General features: G+C 38.0%; 1 protein-coding gene and 2 long non-coding RNA genes across 7 annotated transcripts in view; 1 reads left to right on the top strand and 2 right to left on the bottom strand.

The window, feature by feature from the left end:
* The window catches only part of LOC136266189 (uncharacterized), a 16,326-nt gene extending 14,975 nt beyond the window's left edge, over positions 1 to 1,351 (bottom strand). Inside the window, exon 1 of one of the 4 annotated variants that reach the window (XM_066061207.1) lies at positions 1,084 to 1,351. The gene's annotated coding sequence lies outside the window, so the exon portion shown is untranslated. The remainder of the gene's footprint in view (positions 1 to 1,083) is intronic. The other 3 variants (XM_066061205.1, XM_066061198.1, XM_066061190.1) reach the window with 3 other exon arrangements.
* The window catches only part of LOC136266229 (uncharacterized), a 9,061-nt gene extending 2,075 nt beyond the window's left edge, over positions 1 to 6,986 (top strand). The window contains exons 2-3 of the long non-coding RNA XR_010705972.1: positions 6,555 to 6,681; positions 6,732 to 6,986. This is a non-coding gene — a long non-coding RNA (uncharacterized lncRNA). The remainder of the gene's footprint in view (positions 1 to 6,554; positions 6,682 to 6,731) is intronic.
* On the bottom strand, positions 5,030 to 14,743 carry LOC136266235 (uncharacterized). 2 transcript variants are annotated; one of them, XR_010705987.1, is made up of 7 exons: positions 13,189 to 14,743; positions 9,101 to 9,143; positions 8,885 to 9,054; positions 8,486 to 8,556; positions 7,751 to 7,804; positions 6,590 to 6,732; positions 5,030 to 5,187 (listed from the first exon to the last, which is right to left on the bottom strand). It is a non-coding gene; the product is annotated as an uncharacterized lncRNA (long non-coding RNA). The 2 variants fall into 2 exon arrangements; XR_010705988.1 differs by lacking the exon at positions 8,885 to 9,054.

The following is a 14,743-nucleotide window of genomic DNA, read 5'->3' as shown; positions in this document are numbered from 1 at the left end:
CATAACTTATTGTCTTCTGACCATGCATGTGCTATAACTACCTCGATATAGCACTGCGGTCACCAATATAACACTGTGGTTGTGTATATAGCACTGTAGTTGCATAAACTGTTCTGCATGGCAAATATAGTACTGAGTATAGTACTATTTTTCGCTTTGATCTTTCACTCTAAAGTTCTTTAACTAACTTTGAGGGATACACATTCTAAAGAATCAACAAGGAAGAAGCCCAGGAAACTGTGGTGATTAGATAATAACATGGGGAAAACCATTAGTTGAATTGTTTATACAGAAAAGATGGTTAGTTGTCAAAATGTACACTGTGTGGTTACCATGGGTCAGTATAATTATTTAGGTATGTACCAGTGACATACCAACTCAACCAATACACAACCTCAGTTTGTATATACCCACACAAATACACACCATAAAGGTAGCACGGCCTAATTGATTATACGAACTTTGTACAGTACAAGCAAATGCCTTGTCAGTGTTACACACAGCAGAAGATCTGCCTTGTCATAATTTATAATGCATAGCTAACTACAACTATACAATGCATATAGCTATGTATATCAAGAAATGACATAGGCATGATTCTTGGGACACCCACACCAGAGGTCTCAATGCTGTAACTACATTAATAACGCTATGAATCAATATAACACACATTAATCTTGTAGCTACACATACCAGCTAATCACATTGTGGTGAAATGATGCATTGTTGAGGTGCCAATCAATATACTGGACACGATGTACAGTAAACACGCGACAGCCGAACACAAAACTTTATCGATAAACATGTCAAGCCTCTGCTAATTAACCGAAGGTTTAACTACTCGTATTATTCAGCGTGAATACTGCCATCTTCTAACTCAGGTCTACAAAAGGTCACCACATTAAGGTTGTTGATTTCTGAGTCACAATTTCACAGACGGGTGGTGACTCGATCGTCGCTCATTTCTGCCTCAGGAAAGCTACACTGTCCATGCAATGTCAGCAACAATTCAAATAGTGTTAGTTGATAAATGCAAATGTGAATGGCGTGTATGGTATTTAACCTTTTAAATAATTAACATACCTTTGTGCAAGGATCTTCTTGGTCTAGTTGCTTTTTCGTGTGATAGTTATCGTGTAGCTAGCGTTACTCTTTTGGAATCGAAGTAGCACGCAGTCGAGGATATTGCGGCTAAAACAAACGATTCGGTGATAATATAGCTTGTTTGCGCCAAAAAGCTGATTTACACATGCATCCGCCACGTGAAATGCATTCGACGCTTGTATGGATTCCAATCACGAGGAGCGAACGAGCACAAGGGCGATCAGTGGAAAGGAGAGTCCGCTAATAAATTGTGTAGCAGCTGATATTCCTCCTGCAAACGATCGCGAGAAAAACCGAGCGAGAAGCATAAATTTTCTCTAGAATAATTAAGCGCCTGCGCATAAGTATTAAAATGAAATTGTATCATGTACCGCTATCATAGATAGTTAACTGTGTAGCGATTAACTGGTTTAAGCATCTATAGCATAGTGCCCCGGGTAAGGTTTAGGTATGTTTTATTATTTATTTATTAAGGCTTACAGTACAAAGTGCTGAAGGTCTGTAGGACACCTGGTCCTACAGCCTGTTTACTGTTACATCAAGTTTAAGGGGTGGACAAAATAACCGTTAGCTACTGGACATTGGCTGCTGTAAATACAGCAAATCTTGTGGTTTGAGAGCAATGAGAAGTTATTGCAAGCTTTAAAACTCCTTAATGAAATTGGTGAAAAAGCCAAACCCACTCATTTATTATTAATTGGTGCTAATTATATTTATAACTTGTGTACTCTAAGGACTAGTTTGAATGTCTAATGTCAACTTTAGGTCTGGGTCTTCTCTGGACTCTCCATCATCAGTGCAATTCTTGAATGTAATGCCTTCCACATGCTGAAATGCATTAGACATCATTCAGACGTCTTGCAGCTGCACCATCGGTTGCTACAAACTGATTTACAATTACAACTTATGAATTATAGAAGCTCCTCAGGTGCTATAAGGTCTAACGTTGGAACTGGCTCATAACCATTACTCCCTACTCTCCACCCATAGCCACTGGGGTCCAAAGACATGCTCTGCAACAGCATCCACTTCCTGGCTTGTAGATATCACCATGCAGAGAGGAAAAAATGCTTTGCTTGCTTTGTTAATTTATGATTTTTTTTGTTACTGAATGAGGACAAGGGCAAGAGAGTCAGTTCAACTTAACTTCATACTCTAAGCTTGTCATCTTGTTGGGCTTTAATATCAGTTGGTTTAAGAATCTAAGTGAGTTAAAGTGAATCTTCTCATTGAGCTTGGGAATCTTTTAACTTCACTTCCATGGTTGAGGTTTCTGACTGTGCATCCAGCTTCTTCTGAGTCTCCCTCCCTACTTCAGCTGCTCTCTCAGCATCAGTGTTGGGGGTAACGTGTAACGCAATAACTTTTGTGGTAAACAAGTAATAATTATAACAAAATACGCTATAAAACTGGTAGTATAACTCAAGTTACTTTACTTACAAATGTAACGTGTTATCTAAGTAATGAAGTTACTGTAACAAGTCTAATATTACGTAATATCATTACTACAAGTAACAAAGCTACTAAACTCATTAGTAATCCTCTGAGTAATGCCAAGCCACAACGAAGCCACCTCGAATTAATGAATGTAGTTTATTCACCAAGATTTACACATTATCCAACAACACAATCATGTCAAGTGACAAGGTGGTAGTTGCACACATGACAGCTTAAGGCTGTGGACACAAAGTAATATAATATGTAATATTATTATAGTTACTTTATTATATGGGTAATATGTAACTGTAATTAAATAGTTCAGTTGCAAGTAATTTGTAATATCAACAGTATATAATGGAGAGGCCCCTCCATTATATACTCTTGATAATATGTAACGGTTACATTTACAAAGTAATTACCCCAACACTGCTCAGCATTGACTCCATCATTAATTTTGCAGTGCTTGTGAATTCTGTTGTGAATGACACAAGCAACTGCCTGTCTGGACCATGGTCAAAAAGATCATTTTCCTCAAACCACATGAGAGCAAGTGCAATTGTTCCAGAATCTCACTTCATTTGTGTTTCGGCAAGATCTTTGAGGAGTGGAGATATTTCTTGATACCTTCCTTTCCTCCATGTACTGGTTGAAATTGGCAATTAGTGGTTTAGTATTTGCACCCAGCACTTGTGGCCAGAGTTACCATTCCTCATCTGCATACAAATATAAGTGGGGCCTACAAATATAACTGTATACTGGAAGTATGTCCTAACATACCGTGTATGCTATAACCATATAGTCTCAGTTATCTTAGCAGGAGAGTATCTGCTCTTCACAAGTGTTTTCATTTTATTATTATGACTCAGATAGAAGCATAGTATGTATATGCTATATAGAGCAGTGACCTTGTGAATGCACATCATGCATAGCTGGAATGTGGGGCTCTAGTTATTATTATGGAGTGGCTATTCGATTTGTACAGCACTGTCATACAAATACTCTTTTACTACAAGTCCTAGCTCTGTCACATTCATGAGAAGTATGCATTATGTACCATTTGTGTCTTGATTACAAAAGCCACACATAGTGTGGGGTAGCTGAAAGAAAGACTCTGGGAACCGTAATTTATCAATATCAACTCGGGCATTGGAATACTTTATATTGATACTGAGGTGTTGGAATTCTTTGAGATCACAAAAGTAATGTTTGATGATGTAAGGGTTAGGTTTGGTTTTTCTTCACCCTGGTGTATGTAGCTAGCTAATTGGTTTACATCAATTATAAGGTGCAAATTAAGGATGGTGCATAGTGGTAGGACTGCAGCCTGACGCAGAGGGTCCCAGGTTCAATCTTCCACTTTTTTTTGTTTGGAACCCTTTCTGTCTTATTTTTGATTTCATGATTGCCATACAAATAGCAACAGTCTTATCATATCATGATTGTCTGCTGCTTAACTGCACCACACACCTATCCACATACTGATTTTGTACTTGATTCTGGGGTGGTGTCATCCATATAGCTGAATAACTAATTGTGAGTAACTCAATTAATTTTGTAAATTGGGTATGTATATCAAAAATCCAGCCAATGATTTTATTCTAATGGCTGTACCAGTTCAAATACATCTGACACACAGTGTAGCCACTGGTCAAACATGAGATATGGTGAATAGTTTATGTCATTCCAAGAATGCAATAGTGATTCATAACCTTCTCAATAGTGGTGTGATAATACTCACACCATTGTTGCATGGTTTCAGTGGTCAGTTCAAGTATCAGAAATTTATTGACACTTGAAACAGACATTGTGATGTGGTATGGTTTCCCTCAAACAGCTTGTTTTCATCATCCTTAGATGGCTTCCTTGTACAACAACAGTCAAACCACATTGGATAAGTCATCCTGTGTATTCTGTTGTAAACATACTGTCTTGGCCCACACACATACAATAGCAAATGTTTGTATTACTACATTTCTTCCCCACCCAAGTTGATGCCAGATACGTCACAAAGAGCATGACTTGTATAGTTATACCAAGGACTCCTTTAAACCTACCAATATTATTGATGACTAGTTTTTGTTGCAAGTATAGAGCTTGAGAAATAGCAAAATATGCATCACAAAAGTTATAAAATAAGTCCTGCCTGCTCCTCCCTGTTGCTTAGGCCAGTTTTTCTATGCACAACTGTGGACCAGTTTGCTGATCTTTGTATAGTGGGGATAATGTCGTACATGAACTGACCAAGCACTTTTTGACTATTGGGACCATCTGATCAATACCGTGGTTACTCAGGTTCAATCACCCCTACTATACCATTATTTACATTGCAAAAAAACAAGAACAGTCACCTATTGTAGATGTCACCTTTCGTTTACACCATGGAGTGCACATATAAACAAAAATGATGAAAAAAAAACTCACTGGTTTTTTTGGTCAATCACAAAATGCAATAATTGTAAAGTAGTAGAAAATGAATAACCTCTGTCTTTTGTAAACAAGCATTATTAACCAATACTACGTACGTACAATAAGAAATACACTATTTATAAACAATCTGATAATGAAGTTACGATACTGCAGTGTTACATAAAGATCTCATGATTTCAGTGTTTATATACATTACATTATGTTATGATGTGTTGCCTGTGAAGAGAGAGATGACAAGATTACATAGTGGACTATTAGGTATGTAAGAATTCTAATTGTATCATATTACAAAGATGCGTGCTGCAACACAACTGTCAGAAATACTTGAACATGTGCACAATAAACACACAAACATTTCTTATACACAGACAAAATTGTACTGGTTGGAAACTGTGTGATCATTTTCAAACAGTACTGAGTGACTGTGCTACTACTGTGCTTATTTCTATTCTCAGAAAATATTAGGACTTTGTTGGTTTTAACAACTGTGCCATTCATTTAGGGGAACCCTACTAAACAGTACTACCATACTGTTTGATGGTGTACGGATTTAATTATTCCCTAAGACATTTGTTTCCTTTCTAACACACATGCCTGTTTCACTGGCCATCTTTGTAAGGCTAAAGGATAAACAATGCATCGTACAGCCATCAATTTACATAACACTTTTAAGTCAATGTTTGGCATGTGCCCTTTGGAGTTTGAAAAATTTGTGCCCATTGCGTTTTTCCTTTCCTTTTGTCTTCAAGTCCTAAGGTTGTCTTCTGCATGCAAGGAAACCATAACAAGGTGTTAAGTAGAAAACAAGATATGGCAACATTGTGTAATTAAACAGAGAAGTTGAGAGACTCTAATAAAGCAGTCACAGCCACACATAATGTTGGCAGCTTCACCACATAATGATGGTATGTAGCTATCACAACATAGCTACATGTGTATATGGGGAAAATCCCTACTTTGGTATTGAACTTGTATCATTCATATAATTATCTTGTTTTACTACTTTTATCACTGGAACTTGCTTCATTTTTAAAAAATTGCACTAATCAAAGGAAGGCAACAGATTTTACACACACCACACACAGCATTAACATATCCTAACATGCAGTACATTACCTTGTACTATTGTACAACGGAATATTGAACTTCGCTATATACAGTATCTGTTGATAAATGTACTGGTCCATCATTAATGTGGTCTATATTGGTATATTGTGTCCCCGACTACAATAAAAGCATAACATACTGTATGATGCACAATGGAATTGTACTACACAGGGTCATTTTATTGGTGAGGGTCCAAAATGATGCATTTATGCAAATTCAAACATATGTATATGAATAGCCTACTGTCATGTAACTTATACATAGTGTTCTATCTCCTCGCAATCATGCACTTGCAGACTAACATGGCCATTATTAAACCAACCGTGCTATATAGTTGTTGTAAAAATGTCCTGATGTTGCAGGTCTGTCTACATAATGTACTATTGTTCTGCTTTGGGGCCTCAATTATTGTACATGTAAATGTGTGGTATCCTCAGTGAGCAACAATATTATATGGGTTCCATTGTTACAGACAGACAGACAGACAGACAGACACATACTCTATACTTACATCTGAAGGGGTAATATCTGGAGGAGTAAAATCTGAAGGAGTCACTTCTGATCAGTATACTGTACTTTGTCCTGTGGGGACCTCTTTGTAGGGTATGGTCCAATGTCTCCTTGATCTGTGTAATTATTTACCTTTCCTTCAGCCTGTAGAGAAAAGGGACTCAGTAAATGAAGAGGTGATGTTGCTGTTACAACTGTACACATACGCATGTGTGTAACTTATGTAATTTTGTGAATGAACAATTTCTTCTTGTCTGTATGCTCGTGTTAAAGCCGCCTGGTTCAATCTCAGAATGGCTATTGTGTACCCTTACCCTCTTCCTATGTATATGCAGCATTAAAAAATTACTACTGCTGCTCAATCTTGGAAGTCTCTATTTTGTGTACTCTGAATAAAATTACTAGAGTATTATTAAAGAATGTGTACTGCAACAAATCACTTAGTGATGCTATTACAACTTAATGATCACTACCTAGTTAACACGGTAATGAACTAACTTGTTTATAGTAACCAGATATCATTACTAGTGTGATGTACTTTAGTGTGTGACACATGTGAGTGACACATGTGAGTAATACGTGTAAGTGATACTTGTGAGTGACATGTGAATGACATGTGTGTGACACATGTGTGTATGGTAATAGTTGTATAGTGTATGTATGCATTAGACAACAAGTACAGGCACTTATGCTAAAGGCAATACAAAACCTTCTGCTGGTGTATACACAGTCATGCCTGTCCAGAACACTAGGCCATCTGTACACTACTCGGGTACTATGCCTCAGTGGTGGAGATATCATCAGCCAAAGTTACACCTGAACCATATCCATTATGTAAGAGATGGAGAGTTGGCATTTACATACTTTCCCAGTTAACACCAAGTACCCATTTAAACAGTAGTATAATTTCTTACTCAAGGAAACAACAACAACTGGACATCACCAAGCATCAAACCTGAAACCTTGTGCTTACACACACACACACACACACACACACACACACACACACACACACACACACACACACACACACACACACACACACACACACACACACACACACACACACACACACACACACACACACACACACACACACACACACACACACACACACACACACACACAGAGTACAGTACATACAACACACACTCATGATAACCTTAGTAGGTTTATGTACAGTGGAATACTCTGGTAGCTGTTGAACTCTAATTGTCTGTGAAACACAATAAACCATTAAACAATCAGAAACCTGATCCTAAAGCATACACAGTTGGCTTCATTCTAACTTTTAAGGATTAAATACATAACTTAGTGTAATAATGTGTGGCATGGAAACCTCCTGGATAGTGGATAATACAGATTGCAGTATATGTTGCAAACTGTATGAATGGCATGTAGTATCACTACACCATGTGTGTTCCCCATCAACTGCTATGTACATTATTGTATTTAACATACTAACAATGCAAATATAATGGTCATACAAAAGTATTGCTAAAATGCTTCAACTGTCTCCAGTACCAACTTTGTGGGACTGACCAAAAATATCCTGATTATTGAAGTGTCCAGGTCAGAACACATGCAAAGGGATGCTTTGGGACCATTACCAAGTGTTCATATAATCATATTACCTCATTTTCAATTGTCCTAATTAATGCTATAAAGCAATGAGAGGACAACCATATTTGTAAATGAGTTCACTGTTATACCCCTCAACCCTGAAATCTAATAAAGAATGTCCACAATTAAATGGCTCCACTCTACATGATTACTGGTCCAACTCAAAAATGTGCTTTAGGGTGTAATACTAAGGAGGCCATGCATTCAGTGACATTTCTTTGCTGCATACACACATGACTTATAGAATATGGAGAGTGGACAGACATGGACGTACTTTTTTAGATTTATCTACTTGACTATACATTGGCATTCCTTCAACTGCATTATTTTATCAGTATCTTCTTCCTGTGATAGGAACATCAATGAGATCACCAATCTTGTTTGTACACTATATCAATTTATCACATTATATACAGTACCGCTCAAATGTAATTAATGTCACCTTGAGAGTGCAAACGATCAAAAAGCTCACTAATTAAATGACATGGCACCCATTTTGCTCACGAGTTTTCATCCCAAACGAAACAGGATGAATACCGAAACAAGTGTCACACCCTTTAATTAGCGAGTTTTTTTAATCACTTAAGTTTTTTAATTGCTCACACTCTCACGAGACAACGTTACATTTGAGCAGTACTATATCACTCAAACAACACTCAATACAGGAAGATACCTATAAATGGAAGGTCACTGAGACAAGTGATATCTGATCGGGGTTATCATTCACCATTTTCAGACAGAAATTGTTAGTTAGTTTAACAACAAAACAACAGCACTGATTGCCTGACTGTATAGAGGAGTGTATCTTTAACCAGTTTTGCCATAGTGTCTGTAGTGCTTACACTAGCCATACAATAATTATAACACACTTCAAACTGGTAACAATTACCTGTGTATTGTGATGGTACTGATGTTGCTGGTGCTAGACCATCCTAGAGTGAGAGGAAACATGCTCACATGCACTCTTATGAAAACACACACTCACTACATACACCATAGATACAGTATACATGTAATGGGATTGGAAATGGAGATTCTCGAACAGACATATCCATGTCTCACAATACATCATAACTACGTGGTGCCATTTTACAATGAAAGCAGTACTAGTCTTCTTGGATAGCTTGCTAAAGAGCTGTTCATAACAGCCACATTCCAGGTGACACATGCATTGATACATGCTCCATTGAGACATTGTAGCTAGCTCAATATCAAGACACACGATAGTGTGTCGTGCGGCCCAAGAAGCCGGCGCGCCACACCGTGAGTATATTAACAGGAAGAAAGAAAACGCAATTTTCACACCTATGTAGCTCTGTGATCCCTTATTCGATTGGAACCAAATTTGCTAGAGACGTGCTGCCCAGTTAGGGGAGTCTACATACCAAATTTGAAGAAAATCGCTCCAGCCATTTCCGAGATACGAGCGAACAAAATTTTGTTTTAATTTCTTCGTTTTTTTCTTCTTCATCTTCTTCATTTCGCACACTTCACAAAATTCGCCATAAAACACGAATGCGTGCTCGGATTGGGCTGAAATTTGGCACACGTAAAGGGCTCATTAAGGCGGATCTCCGTACCAACTTTGGTAGGAATCCGATGAACATTCACGGAGTTATGACCGATTATTTGCGTAAAATAAGGTCGAAGGTCTGTCACGCCTACAGGGTAAACTCCGTGGAGAAATGGGTTGAAAATTGATATATAGATGGAGCAACCATCGTAGGAGTGCCTTTTTGTGGTTTGAAAGCAATCGGGATAAAGACCATGGAGATATGACACAAAACCCAACCTGTGTCAAAAGTACGCGATCGATTTTATGAATAGAAAAACTATTAGTTTTCGTGTCTACCAGGCAAACCGCTTAGAGCAACGAGCTGAAAATCAGTATGTAGCTGGAATAATCATCATAGAAAGTGCTTGCAGTAGTACAGAAGAATCTGATTACAAATCACTGAGTTATGATTCGAAAGGCAACTACGTGCAGCAAATGCGAGATCGAGATACTCTAATAGAACAGTCACCCTAATAAAGCATTCAGCTGCATGTATAATTTACTCAGTTATATTACATTGCAAGTTATTCTGTAGGGAATTCAGCTACAAACAAGTCACCCTGTAGTCAGATCAGCAAGAAGAAGATACCTAATAGAGAGTTCAGCTACAAAGAAGCCATCACGTAGAGAGTTCAGCTCAAATAAATCACCCTGTAGAGAATTCAGCTACAAACAAATTGCCCTGTAGAGAGATCAGCTAGAAGAAGTTACCTTGTAGAGAGTTCAGTTACAAAGAAACAATCATGCAAAGAGTTTAGCTGCAAACAAATCACCCAGTAGAAAGTTCTGCTATGAACAGATCACACTATAGAGAGTTCAGTTAGAAACAAGTCATCCTTTAGAGAGATCAGCTAGAAGAAGTTACCTTGTAGAGAGTTCAGTTACAAAGAAACAATCATGCAAAGAGTTTAGCTGCAAACAAATCACCCAGTAGAAAGTTCTGCTATGAACAGATCACACTATAGAGAGTTCAGTTAGAAACAAGTCATCCTTTAGAGAGATCAGCTAGAAGAAGTCACATTGTAGAGAGTTCAGTTACAAAGAAACAATCATGCAAAGAGTTTAGCTGCAAACAAATCACCCAGTAGAAAGTTCCACTATGAACAGATCACACTGTAGAGAGTTCAGTTAGAAACAAGTCATCCTGTAGATAGATCAGCTAGAAGAAGTTACCTTGTAGAGAGTTCAGTTACAAAGAAACAATCATGTAAAGAGTTTAGCTGCAAAACAAATCACCCAGTAGAAAGTTCCGCTATGAACAGATCACATTGTAGAGAGTTCAGTTAGAAACAAGTCATCCTGTAGATAGATCAGCTAGAAGAAGTCACTTTGTAGAGAGTTCAGCTACAAAGAAACCACCATGTAAGAGAGTTCAGCTGCAAACAAATCACCTGTAGAGAGTTCAGCTAGGAACAAGTCATCCTGTACAGAGATCAGCTAGAAACAAGTCATCCTGTAGAGAGTTCAGCTAGAAGAAGTTACATTGTAGAGAGTTCAGCTACAAAGAAACTACCATGTAGAGAGTTCAGCTGCAAACAAATCGCCCTGTAGAGAATTCAGCTACAAACAAATCACCCTGTAGAAAGATCAGCTAGAAGAAGTTACCTTGTAGAGAGTTCAGCTACAAACAAATCACCCTGTAGAGAGTTCAGCTACAAACAAGTCACCCTGTAGAGAGTTCAGCTAGAAGAAGTTACATTGTAGAGAGTTCAGCTACAAAGAAACTACCATGTAGAGAGTTCAGCTGCAAACAAATTGCCCTGTAGAGACAAACAAATCACCCTGTAGAAAGATCAGCTAGAAGAAGTTAAATTGGAGAGAATTCAGTTACAAACAAATCACCCTGTAGAGAGATCAGCTAGAAACAAGTCACCCTGTAGAGATTTCAGCTAGAAGAAGTTACATTGTAGAGAGTTCAGCTACAAAGAAACTACCATGTAGAGAGTTCAGCTGCAAACAAATTGCCCTGTAGAGAATTCAGCTACAAACAAATCACCCTGTAGAAAGATCAGCTAGAAGAAGTTACCTTGTAGAGAGTTCAACTACAAACAAATCACCCTGTAGAGAGTTCAGCTAGAAACAAGTCACCCTGTAGAGAGTTCAGTTAGAAGAAGTTACATTGTAGAGAGTTCAGCTACAAACAAATTGCCCTGTAGAGACAAACAAATCACCCTGTAGAAAGATCAGCTAGAAGAAGTTACCTTGTAGAGAGTTCAGCTAGAAACAAATCACCCTGTAGAGGGTTCAACTACAAACAAGTCACCCTGTAGAGAGTTCAGCTAGAAGAAGGTACATTGTAGAGAGTTTGGCTACAAAGAAACTACCATGTAGAGAGTTCAGCTGTAAACAAATTTCCCTGTAGGGAATTCAGCTACAAACAAATCACCCTGTAGAAAGATCAGCTAGAAGAAGTTACCTTGTAGAGAATTCAGCTACAAACAAATCACCCTGTAGAGAGTTCAGCTAGAAACAAGCTACACTGTAGAGAGATCAGCTAGAAACAAGTCACCCTGTAGAGAGTTCAGCTATGAAGAAGTCACATTGTAGAGAGTTCAGCTACAAAGAAACTACCATGTAGAGAGTTCAGCTGTAAACAAATTGCCTTGTAGAGAATTCAGCTACAAACAAATCACCCTGTAGAAAGATCAGCTAGAAGAAGTTACCTTGTAGAGAGTTCAGCTACAAACAAATCACCCTGTAGAGAGATCAGCTAGAAACAAGCCACCCGTAAAGAGTTCAGCTAGAAGAAGTTACATTGTAGAGAGTTCAGCAGTTTAGCTGCAAACAAATCGCCCTGTAGAGAATTCAGCTACAAAAAAATCACCCTGTAGAAAGATCAGCTAGAAGAAGTTACCTTTTAGAGAGTTCAGCTACAAACAAATCACCCTGTAGAGAGTTCAGCTACACACAAGTTATCCGGTAGAGAGATCAGCTAGAAGGATCACCTTGCAAAGAGGTCAGCTACAAAGAAATCACCCTGCTTCATCTTTTCTTCTTCCTGTAGGAAAGAAAAAATGACAGGTTAAAAAGCCCTAAAGCCGGCCTATAGCCGGCTTTGGGGTATTGAAATACAAAAAGAAGTGAAATATAATCCAAAACAGCCAAGCTGTAATAAAAGAGTGCGGCCCTGAGAAAGGCTATGGTGAAAAAAGATGTGAAATCCAAGGTGGCGCCAAGAAATGGCTGTGATGGTAGGTTAATGGTAAAAATTTTAATAACAACAATTCAGGTGAATTTGGTGCCGCTTGGTCTTGGCACAAAATTCACCTGAATTGTCGTTATTAAAGTTTTTACCATTAACCTACCATCACAGCCATTTCTTGGCCGCCACCTTGGATTTCGCATCTTTTTTCACCATAGCCTTTCTCAGGGCCGCACTCTTTTTTTTACAGCTTGGCTGTTTTGGATTAGATTTCATTTACCTGTGGCTTTCGCTGGGTCATCTTCTAAGTGCATTGTACAAATCTCCAACAACAAAATAAAATTGTTACTTGAGCCTCTAAAACAAGAAACCACAACTGTAGCTATCTGTATTTAGTTTAATAGGATTGCAATTATATTGAAAAAAAAAACATATTCAAAAAAGCAGCTGTTTATGTGGAAATACACTGTATAAAACACATACATAAGACAATACAATTACAATAAACATAAAATATATTGAGTACAATAGCACACAAACCAACTATGATACATTATACAAATAAATCATGATCAGCATGGAGCAGACTCCATAACTGAGGTACACACACAGTTCCACAGAAATTGTGCTGATATTGAGGTAGGTAAATACAGGGGAGAGGAAACATGTACAGAATGGGTAGGTAAAGTTGTGGAAACAATCCTGCTGTATGATGCTAAGAAATTTTCTAATTGAATGGTCATTGAGTGTTCCATTATACTAACTGCTCTATCAGAGGTTCTTCTCATGTCTAACAGCAGTCTGTTAAGTTGCAACTGGATCACGTGCACTTTTTGGACTGTGAAAAACATGCAATAGTGGTCACCACAAGTTCAATAGGCAAATACTACCAGGCTAGGGGATTCCAATGCCTTCGTTATATGCTACATGACAGCACCAGCCACGTAGGAGATGAATGAGGCACATACTTTTACACTACAGAGCTAGAGAGGACAAAACAGTTATTGATTGTAATAAGAAGTGGGTATTGTCAGTTGCTTCAAACTGCTCATGAACTACATGTGTTGGTAATCATTCTCTTAAGCAGAACAGAAATTAGCCAAATTTTTGCTATGCTTGGTCTAAAATTCTTTGACAACTTGTTGAAAAGTGGCTTCTGACAAATTCATGCTGCACTTGTATGGTGATGGTCACTCAAGACATGGATGGTATGTAACATCTGTTATGTGTTAGTGGGAAATGTCATGCAAGTGACTTCTATTTCCAATCCCATTGGGAAAAAAGCATATGAAGGTTTACACACAGAGAAAGGTTGAACCCCATTATTGCAATAAACTACCGTGAATAACATTTTTTGATTGGTTTATACTTACCAATCAAACTACCAATGCTTTTAGGTGAAGGCTTACTCACAGAGAAAGGTTGAATCCCATTATTGCAATAAACAATTTGAATTACATTTTTGATTGGTTTCTACCCCAAGAAGGAAATATAATTTATCGTTCCATGTACACACACACACGCACGCACATGCACACACTATACACACATACATGCACATACTCAAAGCAAGCAAGCATACATGTACACACTCAGAGCGCGCGTACACACACACTACACTTATTTCTCAGTAGTCACTGTACAAATTGATTTTTCTGTTATTACTACTTTGCAGTGCTGCACATAACTCCAACAGTTTTTAGCATATATAGCTGAAACTTCACCAGAGCGTTTCCTTTGCAACATATGTGCTACTTCAAAAGTTGGGTTTTGCAGAACACATTGACTACAACTCATACATGTGTATTTGTCATAGTAGTGATAAACTGATATGT

Source organism: Dysidea avara, chromosome 1 (genome assembly GCF_963678975.1).
Source record: "Dysidea avara chromosome 1, odDysAvar1.4, whole genome shotgun sequence".
In the NCBI taxonomy this organism is placed as follows: Eukaryota; Metazoa; Porifera; class Demospongiae; order Dictyoceratida; family Dysideidae; genus Dysidea; species Dysidea avara.
The sequence above is the reverse complement of the archived record's forward strand: the minus strand, read 5'-3'. Positions and strand labels throughout refer to the sequence as shown.